Source organism: Mandrillus leucophaeus, unplaced genomic scaffold, assembly GCF_000951045.1.
Source record: "Mandrillus leucophaeus isolate KB7577 unplaced genomic scaffold, Mleu.le_1.0 Scaffold145, whole genome shotgun sequence".
Lineage (NCBI taxonomy): Eukaryota > Metazoa > Chordata > Mammalia > Primates > Cercopithecidae > Mandrillus > Mandrillus leucophaeus.
In genome coordinates, this window is record NW_012101421.1 from 507588 (window position 1) to 522828 (window position 15241).

The following is a 15241-nucleotide window of genomic DNA, read 5'->3' on the forward strand; positions in this document are numbered from 1 at the left end:
GTCACATTAAATTGAGTTTTAGAAAATACAATCACCGTAATGGGCATTCATTAAATATTTGTCAATTTTGCATAACCAATCAGTCATGTATAACACTTCACAGCATGAATTGAATTAGCTCCTTTCTTTCCATGCCTGTTGGCACACCCTGATCCAAAATTATACCATTATCTCATTTATCTTTATGTCTCTAGGTCAGACTGTGTTCAGTACATGTTAGGCACTAATACCTGCCTGTAAAATGAATATTTGTTGAGTTTTCCTTCTTCAGTCACTTCTTAACATTTTTACCAAAATCATCTCTTCTATTAGCTGTAGATTATGGGAAAAATTTATCTTTTAAAAAAATAAATTATAAAAAGATGTGTCATTAACCTTTCTGGGGTAAAATATTAGATGCTTCAGCTTCTTGCAACCAAGGCTTGCAACTTTGCATGACTGGATTGAGAATTCTATTCATACTTTGGTCTAATTCTTGGATAAGTCACGTAAAATCTGTTCTCATTTCTTTGCTTATTTATAAAATTAAAGAATTTGACCAAATCTGTGGTTTTCAAATTTTTAGTCACACCTCCAATTATGGGTCACAAAGTCAATGTAGCATGCCTATCTAGACAAACATTTTTAATGAAATTTAATAAAATTTTAAAAAAATCTGAATACATCACACAAAGTAAGAGTAAGTATTGCCTTAAAAATTTTGTTTCGTTTCTGTACATGTGTCTGTGTGTATGTGTGTGTATTTGTTGGTGGCATAACTATGTTTTTAACCATGAGTTGTGGTTAAAAGAAATTTGAAAGCCACCAGACTAGTTCATTTTAAGTTTCCTCAAGCTCTCAAATGCTTGAATTCTGTGAGTAAGTTGAGAGAGATATAGGAAGGGTTTTAGTGCTGGGAAGAGGGAAACTAGAACAATAGACACAAGGCAGGATCCCCCGGAGCAGAACAAATGCTGTGCATGTGAGAGATACCATCAGTACACTCGATATTATTCACATCACAGGAAGTTAAGCACTGGGTAGGTCCTTTCTACAGAATACGTCCTCCGAAAAAGCACTGGGAAAATAAGAAAGTCATTAAATCCCTAGAATGCAAGAGAAGAATTTATAAAAATGAGTACTCAATGATCCTCACCTACTCTAGGCCCACTGTAATCGTTACTAAGGAGAGGCAGTTTATCTACATGGAAATAAGGCTGTGGTTGTAAGCGCATTACATTTCTTCACTCATTTAACTGAAGCCTAGAAAACCCCACTTTTGACTGTCTTTGCTTTGATCAACTTTTGAAATATAAAACTAGACCACATCCTGTAGATGTTGATACATGTCCCCCTTATCTACTAGCACTTTGTCCTCAACACTGGCAGGCCATGGAGGGGTAGACCAGTCCCTTATCCCTCTGGGCTTCATGGTCATCACCTTCAAAAAGTGAGTTTCTTGGGCAACATAATCTCTGGGTGTTAAATTGCCCAGTTGTCACCTATTCCTGTTTAGCAAGATAATCCCTGTTGGATAAAATATCTTTCCTGAATGAGAATGACTTGAAGATTCCAGGCATTTTGTTCAAGAAGAAATCAGTCCTAAAGGATCCTCTTTGTGAGTAAAGCTGCAGATATGCAATCCCCAGAATGTTTTATAGTCAACTGAAGTATCCAATCCCCAGAATGTTTTATAGTCAATTGAGAAAACTGGACAAAACCTCTTGGAGAGCAACGAACAATTGTTCCCTGAGGGACAACTCTTCGAAAAGGAACTCCAGAATTATTTGGGATTTTGTGTTAACCTCACCTCTTTCCCTGTGTTGTCCTTCTTGTTGGGCTGAAAGAGAAGGGGATGCTCACACCTTTGTCAGGACATCTATCCCCCTGATTGATGGATGATGATAGATAATAGATATATCAGGGGGATGATAGATGGATCAGGGGAACGATAGATGGATCAGGAGGATAATAGATGGATCAGGAGGATGGATGCTTGAACCTGACCCCAGTAAAGGTGGGGGTCACGTTTCCCCCTAACACACAGTAGTTTGCTTTTCTTCAAGCTCTTGCACAGCAGATTTGAATTAAATCTAAATGAACATCAAGCAATTTAATTAGCTGATTTTTTTAAGAGTGAGAAAAAGTTATTTGGGGACATTTACATTTTTAAGTGAAAATGCAAAACAAAATTTTCCTCTGATAAAGAGATTGACACAAGCTTCAGATCCTCATTCTGCCCAGAGGTAATGAGAAAGAGTGAAAAGACAAAGGAGGGAAGTAATAGAAAAAAACACAGAAAGAGAAGAATCAATAGGCAGAGAGGGAAAAAAATGAAATAGCAGGAAGGAAAAATGAGGGAGCAAGAGCCACTAGAAAGCCAGGAAAGAGTAGGCTGGATCCAGAAAGACAGGAAGAAAGGCACACCCTGAAAGGTGATTAGAAGCCAGCCCCTCCCACCCAGCCCAAGGCAGAGCAGAGGGAGAGTCCGCCTTGTAGAACACAGTCATTTCCTGGTTTGGAGTTGGGTGCACTAAGTAGCTGCCTCTTCTGATTTTTCAAGTTTCAGACACTGAAACTTGCCCATATCCTACTGTCTGAATTGATGTCACTGATCCTGATCTTAGATTTCCTCCCAGGACCCCCCCAGCTCTGTTCTTTGATGTTACCCTCAGAGGAATGATTTCTAGCTCATATTTTGCTCAGGCTTTTAATCCACTGAGTTCACTTCAGCTCAACAAATATTTATGCAGTATCTGCTATGAATAGACTAGGCACTGGGGGTACAAAGAGAATCCCACCCTTGGGGGAATCAAAGGCCAATAACAGAGATCAAATTTAAGCAAACATTTCAGTATAACCTTTAAGAAAACTCTACCCGGGTGCTGTGGGCATGCAGACACAGAGCACAGGCTAGTATGCGAGCTCAGAGCCGAGTACCTGGAGAAGACGGATCCTGAGCTTAGTGCTAGGGAAGCAGCTAGTAAGGGGGTGGGGGAGTCCTGTTCCAGCAGTGGTGGGGGGACCACCAGCAGTCTGGTATGTCACACACATAAAGAGCATAAAGTCATGCCAGGGAAGGACAGGAAATTAGACTGAAAATGTCATTGACTAAGCATTGGAAAACCCTGTGTCACTCAAAATAGCTGGAAGTTTATCTTACAGTATTTGGGAAGACATTGAAAACACTTAGGTAAGGGAAACACATGTTCAGGTTTGCATTTCAGATGTGTATTTTTAGTGCCTCTTTGGTGCTGGCACCGAAAAGACACATCTGAAATGCAAACCTGAACATACGTTTCCCTTACTTAAATTTCCTTTACTTAAACTTACTCTTATTATTTGTGGAGAGTAAGTTTAGATGAAAGCAGGGAATTGGGCTGGTCCAGCTTTCAGTTCTTTATTTCTCAGCCCGTCTAGACCTGTAACAGTCTGGATCTATTGGGCACCACTGAAGTCAGCTGCACAGATAAGCCACTTTGTCTTTAGACCTTGAAGCGTATTACCATGAACTAGTTTAATATCTTTAATATTTGGTGTATTTTTGCAACTGTTGAAATATTTTGGAACTTATTTCGCAGGTTAAATAGACCGTCACTTCAGATCACTAGAATCTCCCCGAGATCGCGCCACTGCATTTTAACCTGGATAAAATAGCAACATTCAAAAAAAAAAAAAAAAAAAAAAAGCCAGGTATAGTAGCTCATGTCTGAAATCCCAGCACTTTAAGAGGCCAAGGCAGGAGGAAAGCTTGAGCCAAGGAGTTTGAGATTACCCTGGGCAACATAGCAAGACCCCATCCAACCTTATTTCAAAAAAAAAAAAACAGAAGCAAGTGGGTCAATCATATGTTATGATGTCTTCCGATAAGATGCAATATGAAGTATTTAGGATGCATTCTGGACAAAAATATTTAATTAGAATTTGACAAATCTTTAAATATAGGAGTAAAACACAAGGGATTAGAAATCCAAGGATAGAGGAACAAGTTAAACAACATCTCAAGACCAATACAAAAGTGGAACATTTTGTTGGATAACTGCTTCGGTTTTTTTCAACAAGTTGATATTAAAAAGAATAATTAAATAAAAGGACACTGCTAAAGTTAAAGAAATTTGAGGAAAAAATTGTGTTTCTGAATCAGATCCTGATTTGGACAAACGAACTATAAAATCATGTTTTGTTTACTTGAGGAAATTTGAATATGGACTGAGTATTAGAGAAGATAAGTGTTTACTAACATTAAGAAGATGAATATTTAATGAGCTCTAAAAGGTAGAGCTCATTCACACAAAAAGCAAGTAACAAAACAGCACCTACAGTAGAATCTTACCTTGGTACAAAAAGACAAGTAAATATGAATAGAAAAGTAACTGGAAGAATTTCAGTCAGGAAAGGGAACTAATATTTATTAAGTACCCTCTATGTACTTAAATGTTATGCTAAGTATTTTTTTAACATCACTTGTTTAATTATTTAATTCTCCCAAACGCTTCTTGCAAAAGAAGATGCAATTTATCCCATTTTACAAACAAGACATGTACTTTAAGGTTTTCATAAAAATACTCTCTGGTGGTCAGAATTTGGTGACTTTAATTTCTTTTTGGACTGGGTGTTCTAACTTTCTGCAATGCATATTTACTATTTTTGTAATACTAAAAAGGGTTTTTTTTAATTATGAAGACACTTCTAAATAATACATGGGTCAAAGAAGAAATCTCAAGATAATTTTAAAATGTTTCAAACTAAACTTATGATATTTGTGGAATGCAGAGAAAGCAGTGATTAGAGGAAAATTTATAGCATTAAATGTATACACTAGAAAAAAGAAAAATCTAAAATCAATCATTTAAGTTTCCACCTTTGGAAACTACAAAAAAAAAAAAAAAAGCAAATTAAGTTCAAAGTAAGCAGAAGGAAAGAAATAATAAAACTTAGAGCAGAAATCAATGAAACTGAAACCAAGGAAAACAATAGAGAAAAATCAGTGAAATCAGAAGGTGGTTCTTTGAAAAGATAAAAAAATCAATAAAATTCTAGCTAGGCTAAGTAAGAAAAAAAGAGAGATGACACAAATTACTAATATCAGAAATGAAAAAGGGACATCACTACAGATCCCATGGACATTAAATGCATAGTCAAGGAATAATATGAATGACTCTATGCCCACAAATTAGAGAGTCTAGATGAAACAAATGTATTCTTTGAAAGGCACGATCTGTCAAAACTGACACAAAAAGAAATACACTGTCCGAATAGGCCTATATCTGTTAAAGAAATTTAATAAATAATTGATAATCTTTCCAAACACAAAGCAGGCCCAGATGGGTTCACTGGTGAATTCTATCAAATATTTAAGGAATAAATTATACCAATTCTCTAAAGTCTCTATCAGAAGATAGAAGCTGAGGGAATACTTCCTAACTCAATCTATGAGGCCAGCATTCTTCTATACCAAAACTGGACAAAAATATTACCAAAAAAAAAAGAAAACTACAGATCATATCTCTCATGAACATAGATACAAAAATCCTCAAAAAAAAGTAGCAAATAAAATCCATCAATGTATTTTTAAAAATATACACCACAACCACATGGGATTTATCCCAGTATGCAAAACTGGTTCAACCTTTCAAAGTCAATTAATGTAATCCATCACATCAACAAGCTAAAAAAAGAATCCAACCCTCATTCATGATTAAAAAAAAAAAAAATCTCAGTAAACTAAAAATAGAGGGAAACTGTCTCAACTTGATAAAGAATATTTACAAAAAACCTACAGCTAACATCATACTTAGTGATAAGAAACTCCAAGATTTTCTCAGTAAGATCAGAAAAAAGGCAAGAATGTTTCCTCTCACCACTCCTTTTTAATGTCATATTGCACTAGTTAATGCAGTAAGACAAGACAATGACGTAAAAGGAATATAGATTGAGAAGAAAAAAAAAAACTGTTCTGTCTATGTAAAGAATCTGAAGGAATCAGCCAAAAAATTTCTGAAACTAATAAGCAATTACAGGAAGATTGCAGGATACACTTAAAATAAAAAAATCAATTGCTTTCCCATATACCAATAATGAACAAGTAAAATTTGGGATTTAAAATACAATGTCACTTATATTACCATCCCCCAAAATTCAGAACTTAGGTATAAATTTAACAAAATATGTTTAAGATATATATGAGGAATACTACAAAACTTTTGAAAGAAATCAAGTAAGAACTAAATAAAATGGAAAGATATTTCAGGTCCATGGATCAGAAGCCTTAATATTGTCAAGAGGTCAGTTCTTCCCAACATGTCCTATAGACTTAATTATATCCAAATCAAAATCCCAGAAAGTTATTTTGTTGATATCAACAAGCTGATTCAAAAGTTTAAGTAGAAAGGCCCAGGCACAGTGACTCACACATGTAATCCCAGCATTTTGGGAGGCTGAGGTGGGCAGATCACTTGAGGCCAGGAGTTCAAGACCAGCCTGGCCAACGTGGCAAAACTCCATCTCTACTCAAAAAAAAAAAAACAAATCAAGTGGGTGTGGTGGTGCATGCCTGTAATTGCAACTACTCGGGAGGCTAAGGCAGGAGAATCGCTAGAATCCAGGAGGCAGAGGTTACAGTGAGCTAAGATTGTGCCATTGCACTCCAGCCTGGGCAACAGAGTGAGACTACATCTCAAAAAAAAAAAAAAATACAAACAAACAAAATAAAGTTTATGCAGAAAGGCAAAAGATTCAGAATAGCCAGAACAATTTTAGAGAAGCAAAAAGTTGGAGGACTGGCACTACCTGACTTCAGGACTTGCTATGAAACTTGAGTAATCAAGACAGTGTGATATTGGCTAAAGACTAGCCAATTAAATCAGTGCAACAGAATAGAGAGCCCAGAAATAGACCCACACAAATATAGTCAACTGATCTTTGACAAAAGAGCAAAAACGATGCAATGGAGAAATGATAGTCTTTCATCAACTAGTGCTGGAACTGGACATCAACATGCAGAGAAGTGAATCTAGACACAAATCTTGTACCTTTCACAAAACTAACTAAAATGGATCATAGAGCTAAAATGTAAAATGCAAAACTATGAAACTTCTAGAAGATAACATAGGAGAAAACCTAGATGACCTTGAATATGGCAATGACGTTTTAGTTCACAAAAGACATGATCCATAAAGGAAATAATTGGTAAGCTAGATTTCATTAAAATTAAAAATGTCTGCTCCGCGGAGACAATGTCAAGAGAATGAGAAGATAAACCACAGACTGGAAGAAAATATTTGTAAAAGACAAATCTTGATAGAAGACCGTTATCTAAAATATAGAAATAACCCTCAAAATTTAGCAATAAGAAAACAAACAACTTGATTTAAAAATCAGTCAAAGACCTTAATAGACAGCTCACCAAAGAAGATACAAAAATAGCAAATAGATATGCTTCACATGATATATCATCAGGGAAATGCAAATTAAAACAACAATGAGATAATACTACATATCAATTAAAATAGCCAAAATGCTGACAACACCAAGTGCTGTCGAAGATGTGGAACAACCGAAACTCTCATTCATTTCTGATGCGAATGTAAAATGGTACAACTTCTTTGGAAGACAATTGGCAGTTTCTTAAAAAACTAAACATACTCTTACCATATGATCCAACAGTCACACTCCTTAGTGTCTACTCAAAGAAGTTGAAAATTTATGTCCACATGAAAACCAGCACATAGATGTTTATGGCAGTTTAATTCATAATTGCCAAAACAACTGAGAAGCAACCAAAATATTCTTCAGTAGGTGAATGATAAATTAACTGGTACAGACAGACAATGGAATATTATTTATCACTAAAAAGAAGTGCACTATCAAGCCGTAAAAAGACATCTAAGCACTATAAACGCATATTGCTAATTGAAAGAAGCCCACTCTGAAAAGGCTACATTCTGTATGATTCTAACTATGTGGCATTATGGAAAAGACAAAACTCCGGAGACAGTAAAGATCAGTGACTGCTAGGGGTTGGGGAGGGAGAGGAATAAATTGGCAGAGCACAGAGCATTTTTAGGGCAGTGAAAATACTCTGTATGATACTATAATGGTGCATACGTGTCATTACACTTTTGTCCAAATCCACCAAATGTATAATACCAAGTGTTCCCTAATGGAAGCAATGGACTATGGTGATTGTCATGTGTCTATGTAGATTCATTACTGTTACAAATATGCCATTCTGGTGGGTGATGTTGATCATCAGGCAGGCTATGGGGGTAGGGAGTATAGGGGAAATCTTCTGTGCCTTCCTCTCATTTTCACTGTGAATCTAAATACTTCTCCTAAAAATTTGTCTTTAAATTTTTTTTGAAAAAAAAAAACAAGTAACTCATGACTAAATATTAAGATATTGTAATTCCTTGATTTTTTAAATATAACTTCAAAGATAAAGATTAAAACAGTTTAAGAAGAGAATGAACACAAAATACACAAGTACAGTATTTTTCAACTTTTATAAACCCACAACCCCTTTTGATAAACATACAAATCTGTAATTATTTGAAATTCTAATAAATACCATGATTTTTAAAAACCAAAGTCATAGCCGATAAGACTGCTTTGTTTTCAGTCTGCAAATAAGGGGACATGAAGACTAAAAACGCACTCTCTACCAAATTATGAAATGTTCTCTTATGTAGTTATGCCTTTCCTTTCAGAGTCATTGGCGTTGTGGGAAAAGCATGAACTTTGAAGTCAGACAGATCTGGTTCAAATATTCAGCTACACCACTTACCAGTATGGTGATTTTGAATAAATTACTGGGTTCACCATTTCTGAGTGTTTGTTGCCTTGTCTATAAAAAGAGTTAATAATCTATTCTTTACAGGGTATTTGAGAAATTAAAGAATTAAATAAATAATATTTTAAAAAATACTTAGTACCACAATTAAGTATATAAAGGGTATTCAGTAAACATCATCTCCCTTGCTCACTTGAAATAAAAGTGTATTTGGGTATTCAATGATCTTTAGATTATAGCCTCAAGGGGATTATGGGGACCCCTGGCTTCTAGCTTTTATTTGACCAGCTCTATCTGGAGCACAGCTAAGGATCACAATTCAATTCCCTTCATCTCTACTCCCACATCCAATGATTCATCCTTCCACTTATTTACTCAACAAGTAGCTGTTGAGAGCCAAGTAGTGGACCAGGTGAGAAGTGGCCAATGAGAGACCTGACCCCTGCCCTCTGAGAGCTTACAGGCTAGTTCCTCCAAAGGAGATCTACTCTTTTGGGCTGCATGCTTTTTCCTGAATTGCTTGCATGAATTCAGGATTGCTTTGATTTATGATCCAGCCACACATCTGAAGCCACTGCCTGGAGACCCCACTTCCTATCGTGGTTAGCCTCTTGAATTAGACCCATTGGAGAGAGATGCTGGCTCACAGCTGACAAGACTCTCCCAGATCATTGCCTTGGGCTTGGTGATGAGGATAACCAGCCTCTATGCTCACCTGCTGGGAGCTACCCACCTGCTTTGGGCCAGAGTTTCCAATGGTACAGCTGGGATCACTTTTTAAAACTTTTTGTGATCCTAGAAATTGCTAGTGAATCACAGCGCCCCTAGTAATGTCACTTTTTTATTGACACCCATTGCCAGGACAGCAATTCTCTCCCTCTGTCTTCAGCAGTAAGAATGTTATTTCCAAAGTAGTGAACGATGCTCTTTGGGGATTTCATTTCAAACTGCTAGTAAAAATAAGGTTCTTCCCTATTTTTTCCCCTGTCTCTTTTAATTCAAGTGCACATCTCTGTCAGTCATGTGAAAAATAAATGAACACAGTTGATCACTCTGTCAATACCTTCAGCAGCACAAGCAGAACTGACGCATGTGTTTTCAGACCACATTGTTCTTATTTAGCGCAAAACACATGACTCAGAGAAATCCAACGGCAGAGTATTTTTATGCTATTTTTGTTACTAGACAAAGCTCTAAAATAATAATTACACATGTATATATATAAAACTTTTTCTAAATAGTTTCAAACATCAAATAGTAAAGTTCATCTTTTTCGAGATAGTTTTAAACATGAAATACTAAACATTCTTTTATCTTAATAGTTAATACTTTGAAAGGAAATATATTAAACATATCAATGACATTATTTTTAATTTTAATGTTTCAAATGTGTATTTAATTTGACAAAGATGAATAAGTGTGGTGTTAGGATACGTATTCCAGAGTTCTCAGTGAAATCTTTTTCCACTTCCTTTATCGCTTAGCTACCTCTCCCCTCAGTTAAACACATCATAGTAGTGTTTTCTTGCATAAAAAACCCACTCTAATAGCCTTTCTTGATCCTTCACAGTTTTTTCTATGTTCAAATAATCATTTACAGTCATATACAATACACACACACACACACACACAATACTACATTCACTATTCTACATCTTGCTCTTCTCACTCAAAAACACCCTGTACGTATACCTCTAAGTCACCTGGTATATCTCTAATTAATTATTTTTATTACCTGCAAAATATTATACTTTATGTATTCTATGTATCTATTCCTAGCATAATGACATATCTGTTAAATGTTAGGGAACCAACATATTAGATGCAAATGAGAAACAAGGTATAGAAAAGAGATAAAATATATATATATATATAAGCTTTATAATTTGTAACACAGTAGATGTGGGTGATATGGTTGAGATGGGCAGTCACAGTGAGCATCCTAATACTCATCTTAGAATTGAATTTTCTCACCCAGTCACAGACAAACCCCACAACCATGGCAGAAAGATGGAGGGTGCCTCTTTGAGCTTATAGCTAGCATAAGCACAAGATGCGTCTTGTCAACAGGCTGGCTTCAAAAGAGAGAAAACTCTAGATGAGGATTCATGGGGGCAAGGACAATGGGCTGAACCAAGCAAGTTTAGTTTCTTCTCCCAAGCTCATCAACCAGATGATTTCTTCCTACATTCAAAAACAGGCGCGAAGGAGAGATGGGGAGCAAGGTTAGATCTCCTGTAGCTGAAGCCTCCCACATAGAAATGTGCGTTCAGAAACAATAATTATATCTAACAGTTGCTTTTTGAATAATAGTATCCTTATAGTAAATTTTGATATCTGGTAAGACAAAACCCTTCAATATTCTTCATAATTATTCTTTTATTAGCTTTTAGGTACATATTTTCTTTCACATAGACTTTCAGATTTTTTTCATTCTCTCCCACCTCTATTCCCCACTTATACTATGGGTCAAGTCTGAGAATTGCATTAAGCATTTTTTTAGGGATTGATATTTTATAATAGTAATTATTTTCATCCAGAAATCTAATAATGTCTATTTTCTTTGATCCTATTTTATGTCCTTTATTAATATTCTTCTGTGGATTCTTAGGAAAGTAACTTGCAAGAATTTTACAATTTTTAACTGAGATTGTGAATAGATTCTTTTTTTCGATTCACTCTCTAGATCCTTATTACTAGGATAAAGAAAAGTTATTCATTTATATATTTATTCTATAAAATTTTACTTTAAAATTTCTAAGAAAAGTACTAAGTGCACATGTGTAATAATAAATTTGAAAACATTGGGAGATATAAATAATTTCCTACAAAATGTAAATTATCAAAATATAGCCCCCAAAAAGGAAAACCTTAATAGATCAATTGAATATTGAGGAGCAGCTCATACCTATAATCCCAGCACTTTGTGAGGTCAAGATAGGTGGATAGCCTGAGCCCAGGAGTTCAAGGCCAGCCTGGGCAACATGCCAAAATGCCATCTTTACTAAAAAAATAAAATAAATAAATATATATATATATATATACACAAAAAAAAAAAATACAAAAAATTAGCCAGGTGTAGTGGCGTGCACCTGTACTTTCAGCTACTTGGGAGGATAAGGTGGGTGGATCACCTGAGCCCAGAAAGTCTAGGCTGCAGTGAGCCATAATCATGCCACTGCACTCCAGCCTGGGCAACAGGAGTGAGACCCTGTCTCAAAAAACAATAATAAATAAAGAATATTGAGGAGCTTCAGTATAGCAACACTTAGTAACTGGAGATAAAATTTCACAAGCTCAAAGCACTGCCCTCAAATGAAAGCAGACCAACCCAATTTAGCAGAAATTGCATCACTTCAGAGTCTAAAGAAATAAAGAGGTGTTCTGACAATCTGTCCATCCTGACTTCACACTGAAGACTGACATTAAGCCACCATGTTGCACAAGTTGAGCAACAAACATCCATAAAATTGGCCTGGTGTCTAATGCATCAAAAAGGAAGCCTAAACTGACTCATGGTCATGCTGTGCTAATGAAGAAGAGCAGAGGTGGAGTTTTCTCTACCTTTAATCTCTTTTAGGCGTACCTTCCAGAAGAAAGGCCAGATATGTTGCAGCTGTGCCAGTCTCAGATCAAAAACATCAATTTATGCTGCAAAAATTGTGCTTTGAGAAGCACACCTAGAATTCAGACTGAATGAATCCATGGGCATCTTAAGAAGTTTCAGTAAAGAAATTGAAATGATGTTAAATGTTAATATGAAACAATAAAGAAAAAACTATAGGCTAATAACGCATTTTTCTGTAAGGCAGATTTTTTTTAACTTAAGTAGATAGTTTATTTGAGTTAAACTAGAGGACTGCAACCCAGGAGCATAGATATAAATTCAACTTGCCCTCAGTGTATACTCCAGTTAGCAACAAGTGGATTTGTAAAGGCAAAAAATGGGGACCAGGAATAGGCTGATACAAAGTTGTTTGTCAGAAATTCTCACTGGTTTAAAGAAATAATATTATAAATAATATTATTATAATAGTACAAATAATATTATTATTATATTATAATAATATTATTTATACTATTAATAATATTACAAATAATATTATTATATTGATTCACGATTGGCTATACATTGTTAAGCTATAGGATAAGCTTGTTCAACTTGCAGCCCGTGGGCCACATGTGGCCCAAGACAGCTCTGAATGCGGCCCAACACAAATTTGTAAACTTTCTTAAAACATCATGAGATTTTTTTTTTTTTGGTTCATTAGCTATCATTAGTATTAGTGTATTTTACATGTAGCCCAAGACAATACTTCTTCCAATGTGACCCAGGAAAGCCAAAAGATTAGACACCCCTCCTGTAGGTTACAGGTTATGGTGTCCAGTGCGGCATTATTAAGTTAATTTACAGCTGCCTGTGGCAATAGCAAGGAGTTTCAGGAGATGAATACATAGCTCAAAGGGGAGAGTAGGGCGTGACTGCAGTCTCATTTTAATGTAGAAGACAGATTTATTAACAATTCAGGTAAGTAATAGATTCTAATCTACTTCTTAACGTCAGTGAATAGAATATTGTGTTTATTCAAAGGAAAGTCAGTTAAACATGTCCAAAACTGCAGAGAAAATAGTCGTGCGTGTAAACTAAAAGTTTGGTGCTTTCCTAAGCACTACAGATCCACTTGAGATGAATGCGTTATTCTGTCACCCGAAAAATGCAGCCAAAAAATAAATAAATAAGACACTTGAAATGGCTGTTCTCTCTGAAATTAATCTTTTCAGGAGGTTTTGTAGTTCCTTCTTAAAACACCAACACTGAAACACAGGGTACAATAAGTTGTGCAAGTTTTACAGGTTTGACAAACGAACCTGGAACTTACTAATCATAAAAGTATCAGTCTTTGATGCCCCACTAGGTAAAAAGCCGGTAATACATGAGTCTTTGGTAGAAAAATGCGCTGACTCTGAAGAATAAACAATGACAGGCTCCTCTTTTAGAAGCATTTCCCTTCCTCATCATGATAGAGCTAGTGGTTGTCATCTGCAGTCATTCCTGAAATCCTGGAGGTCATTTCTCCTTAACGTTCCATGCTGTTTTCAGACTCCATTCTTCTACAGACAGGCATCTGCGGCATGGCAAGAAACACAGATGCTGCTTCATACATTTCCATTAGCAGGCAGGACTCCAGGCTGTGGTTTCAGAAGCTGGTGGAGCTGTCTACATGTTATTCCTTCCCATGGGTGGAGATCTAAATTAAAACACTCATAAAAAAGAAAATCTCCCTCCTCAGAAATTACCAACAATAAGACCGATACAATTTGATTACTAGAAAAACAGAAGCCAACTCTCCCACATTACTTAAAAATACTTGAGGACTTCTGAGAATTGTGCTCTTTATCATCAAAAGGAAGATGTAAAATATACAAATGAAGGGGACGTAGCAGAACCAAAGAGTGTAGTAAATTAATATTTGACTTTGCATAGTTGGTTCTCATCTTTTCATATCATATCATCCTATCACCTGACATGATGGAAGAGTTAGGACAACGTTAGGTTCAGGAGGGATGCCAGGTGCCCTGGGTCTAACCAAGATCCAGAACTTTCTAAGTTCTCAATCTGGTGTCTTAGGTTGATATACTATTGATATACTTCACCTTATTTTAATTTCATATGTTGTAATAAATTATTAGAATATTTAAATAACATTTAAATTTCTAAATAGAGCTAAAATATGTTTTTTCATGAGTGCTATTTTTCTCATAAAAGAAGCAGAAAAGATTTACCAATAACAAACTTTATGGGAAGGAGACAGACAAGGAGGAGGGACAGGCATTCTCTTACATTATCGGTGGGAACATAAATTGGTATAGTCTTACGGATGACAATCTATGAAAAATTTGGACTATATATGCCTTTTGATCCAACAGATATATTTGCACAGATTTTTAAAAGGTAATTTCATTTATTCACTCTGCAAACTGTTGAGAATATTCTAGTCAAAGGAATAGACGTGTATTCCTCCCAGTCAAGCTCACGGTTGAGTGGTGGAGAAGGACAATACAAGCAACCCAAGAAATAAATTCTGCCGTCTATACTAAGCACTATACAGGAAACAGACTGGGATAAATGATTTTTTAAAATAGGGATGAGGGTGCTCAAGTGTTGGAAATAAAGACATCTCTGAGAAGGTCTCATTAGCTACCACTTAATGATGGGGAGGTTCTGCGTGAAGACTTGAGGCAGAAAGAGCTTAGGGCTTTGGAAGAATTAAACGTGTGCCTATGAGAGAAAGGGAGTGGGCAATGTGCCTGGAGAGGATAATGGGGAATGGGTCAGGCAGTTCCTTATACGACATGACAAGCAGTTTCTATTCTGTTCCAAGCACACTGGAAGCCGTGATCTTTTTAGAAATAGCACTCAGTGTGCTAAGTGAGGGACAAACTGGACAAGAGATGAGAAAACAGCAAAAG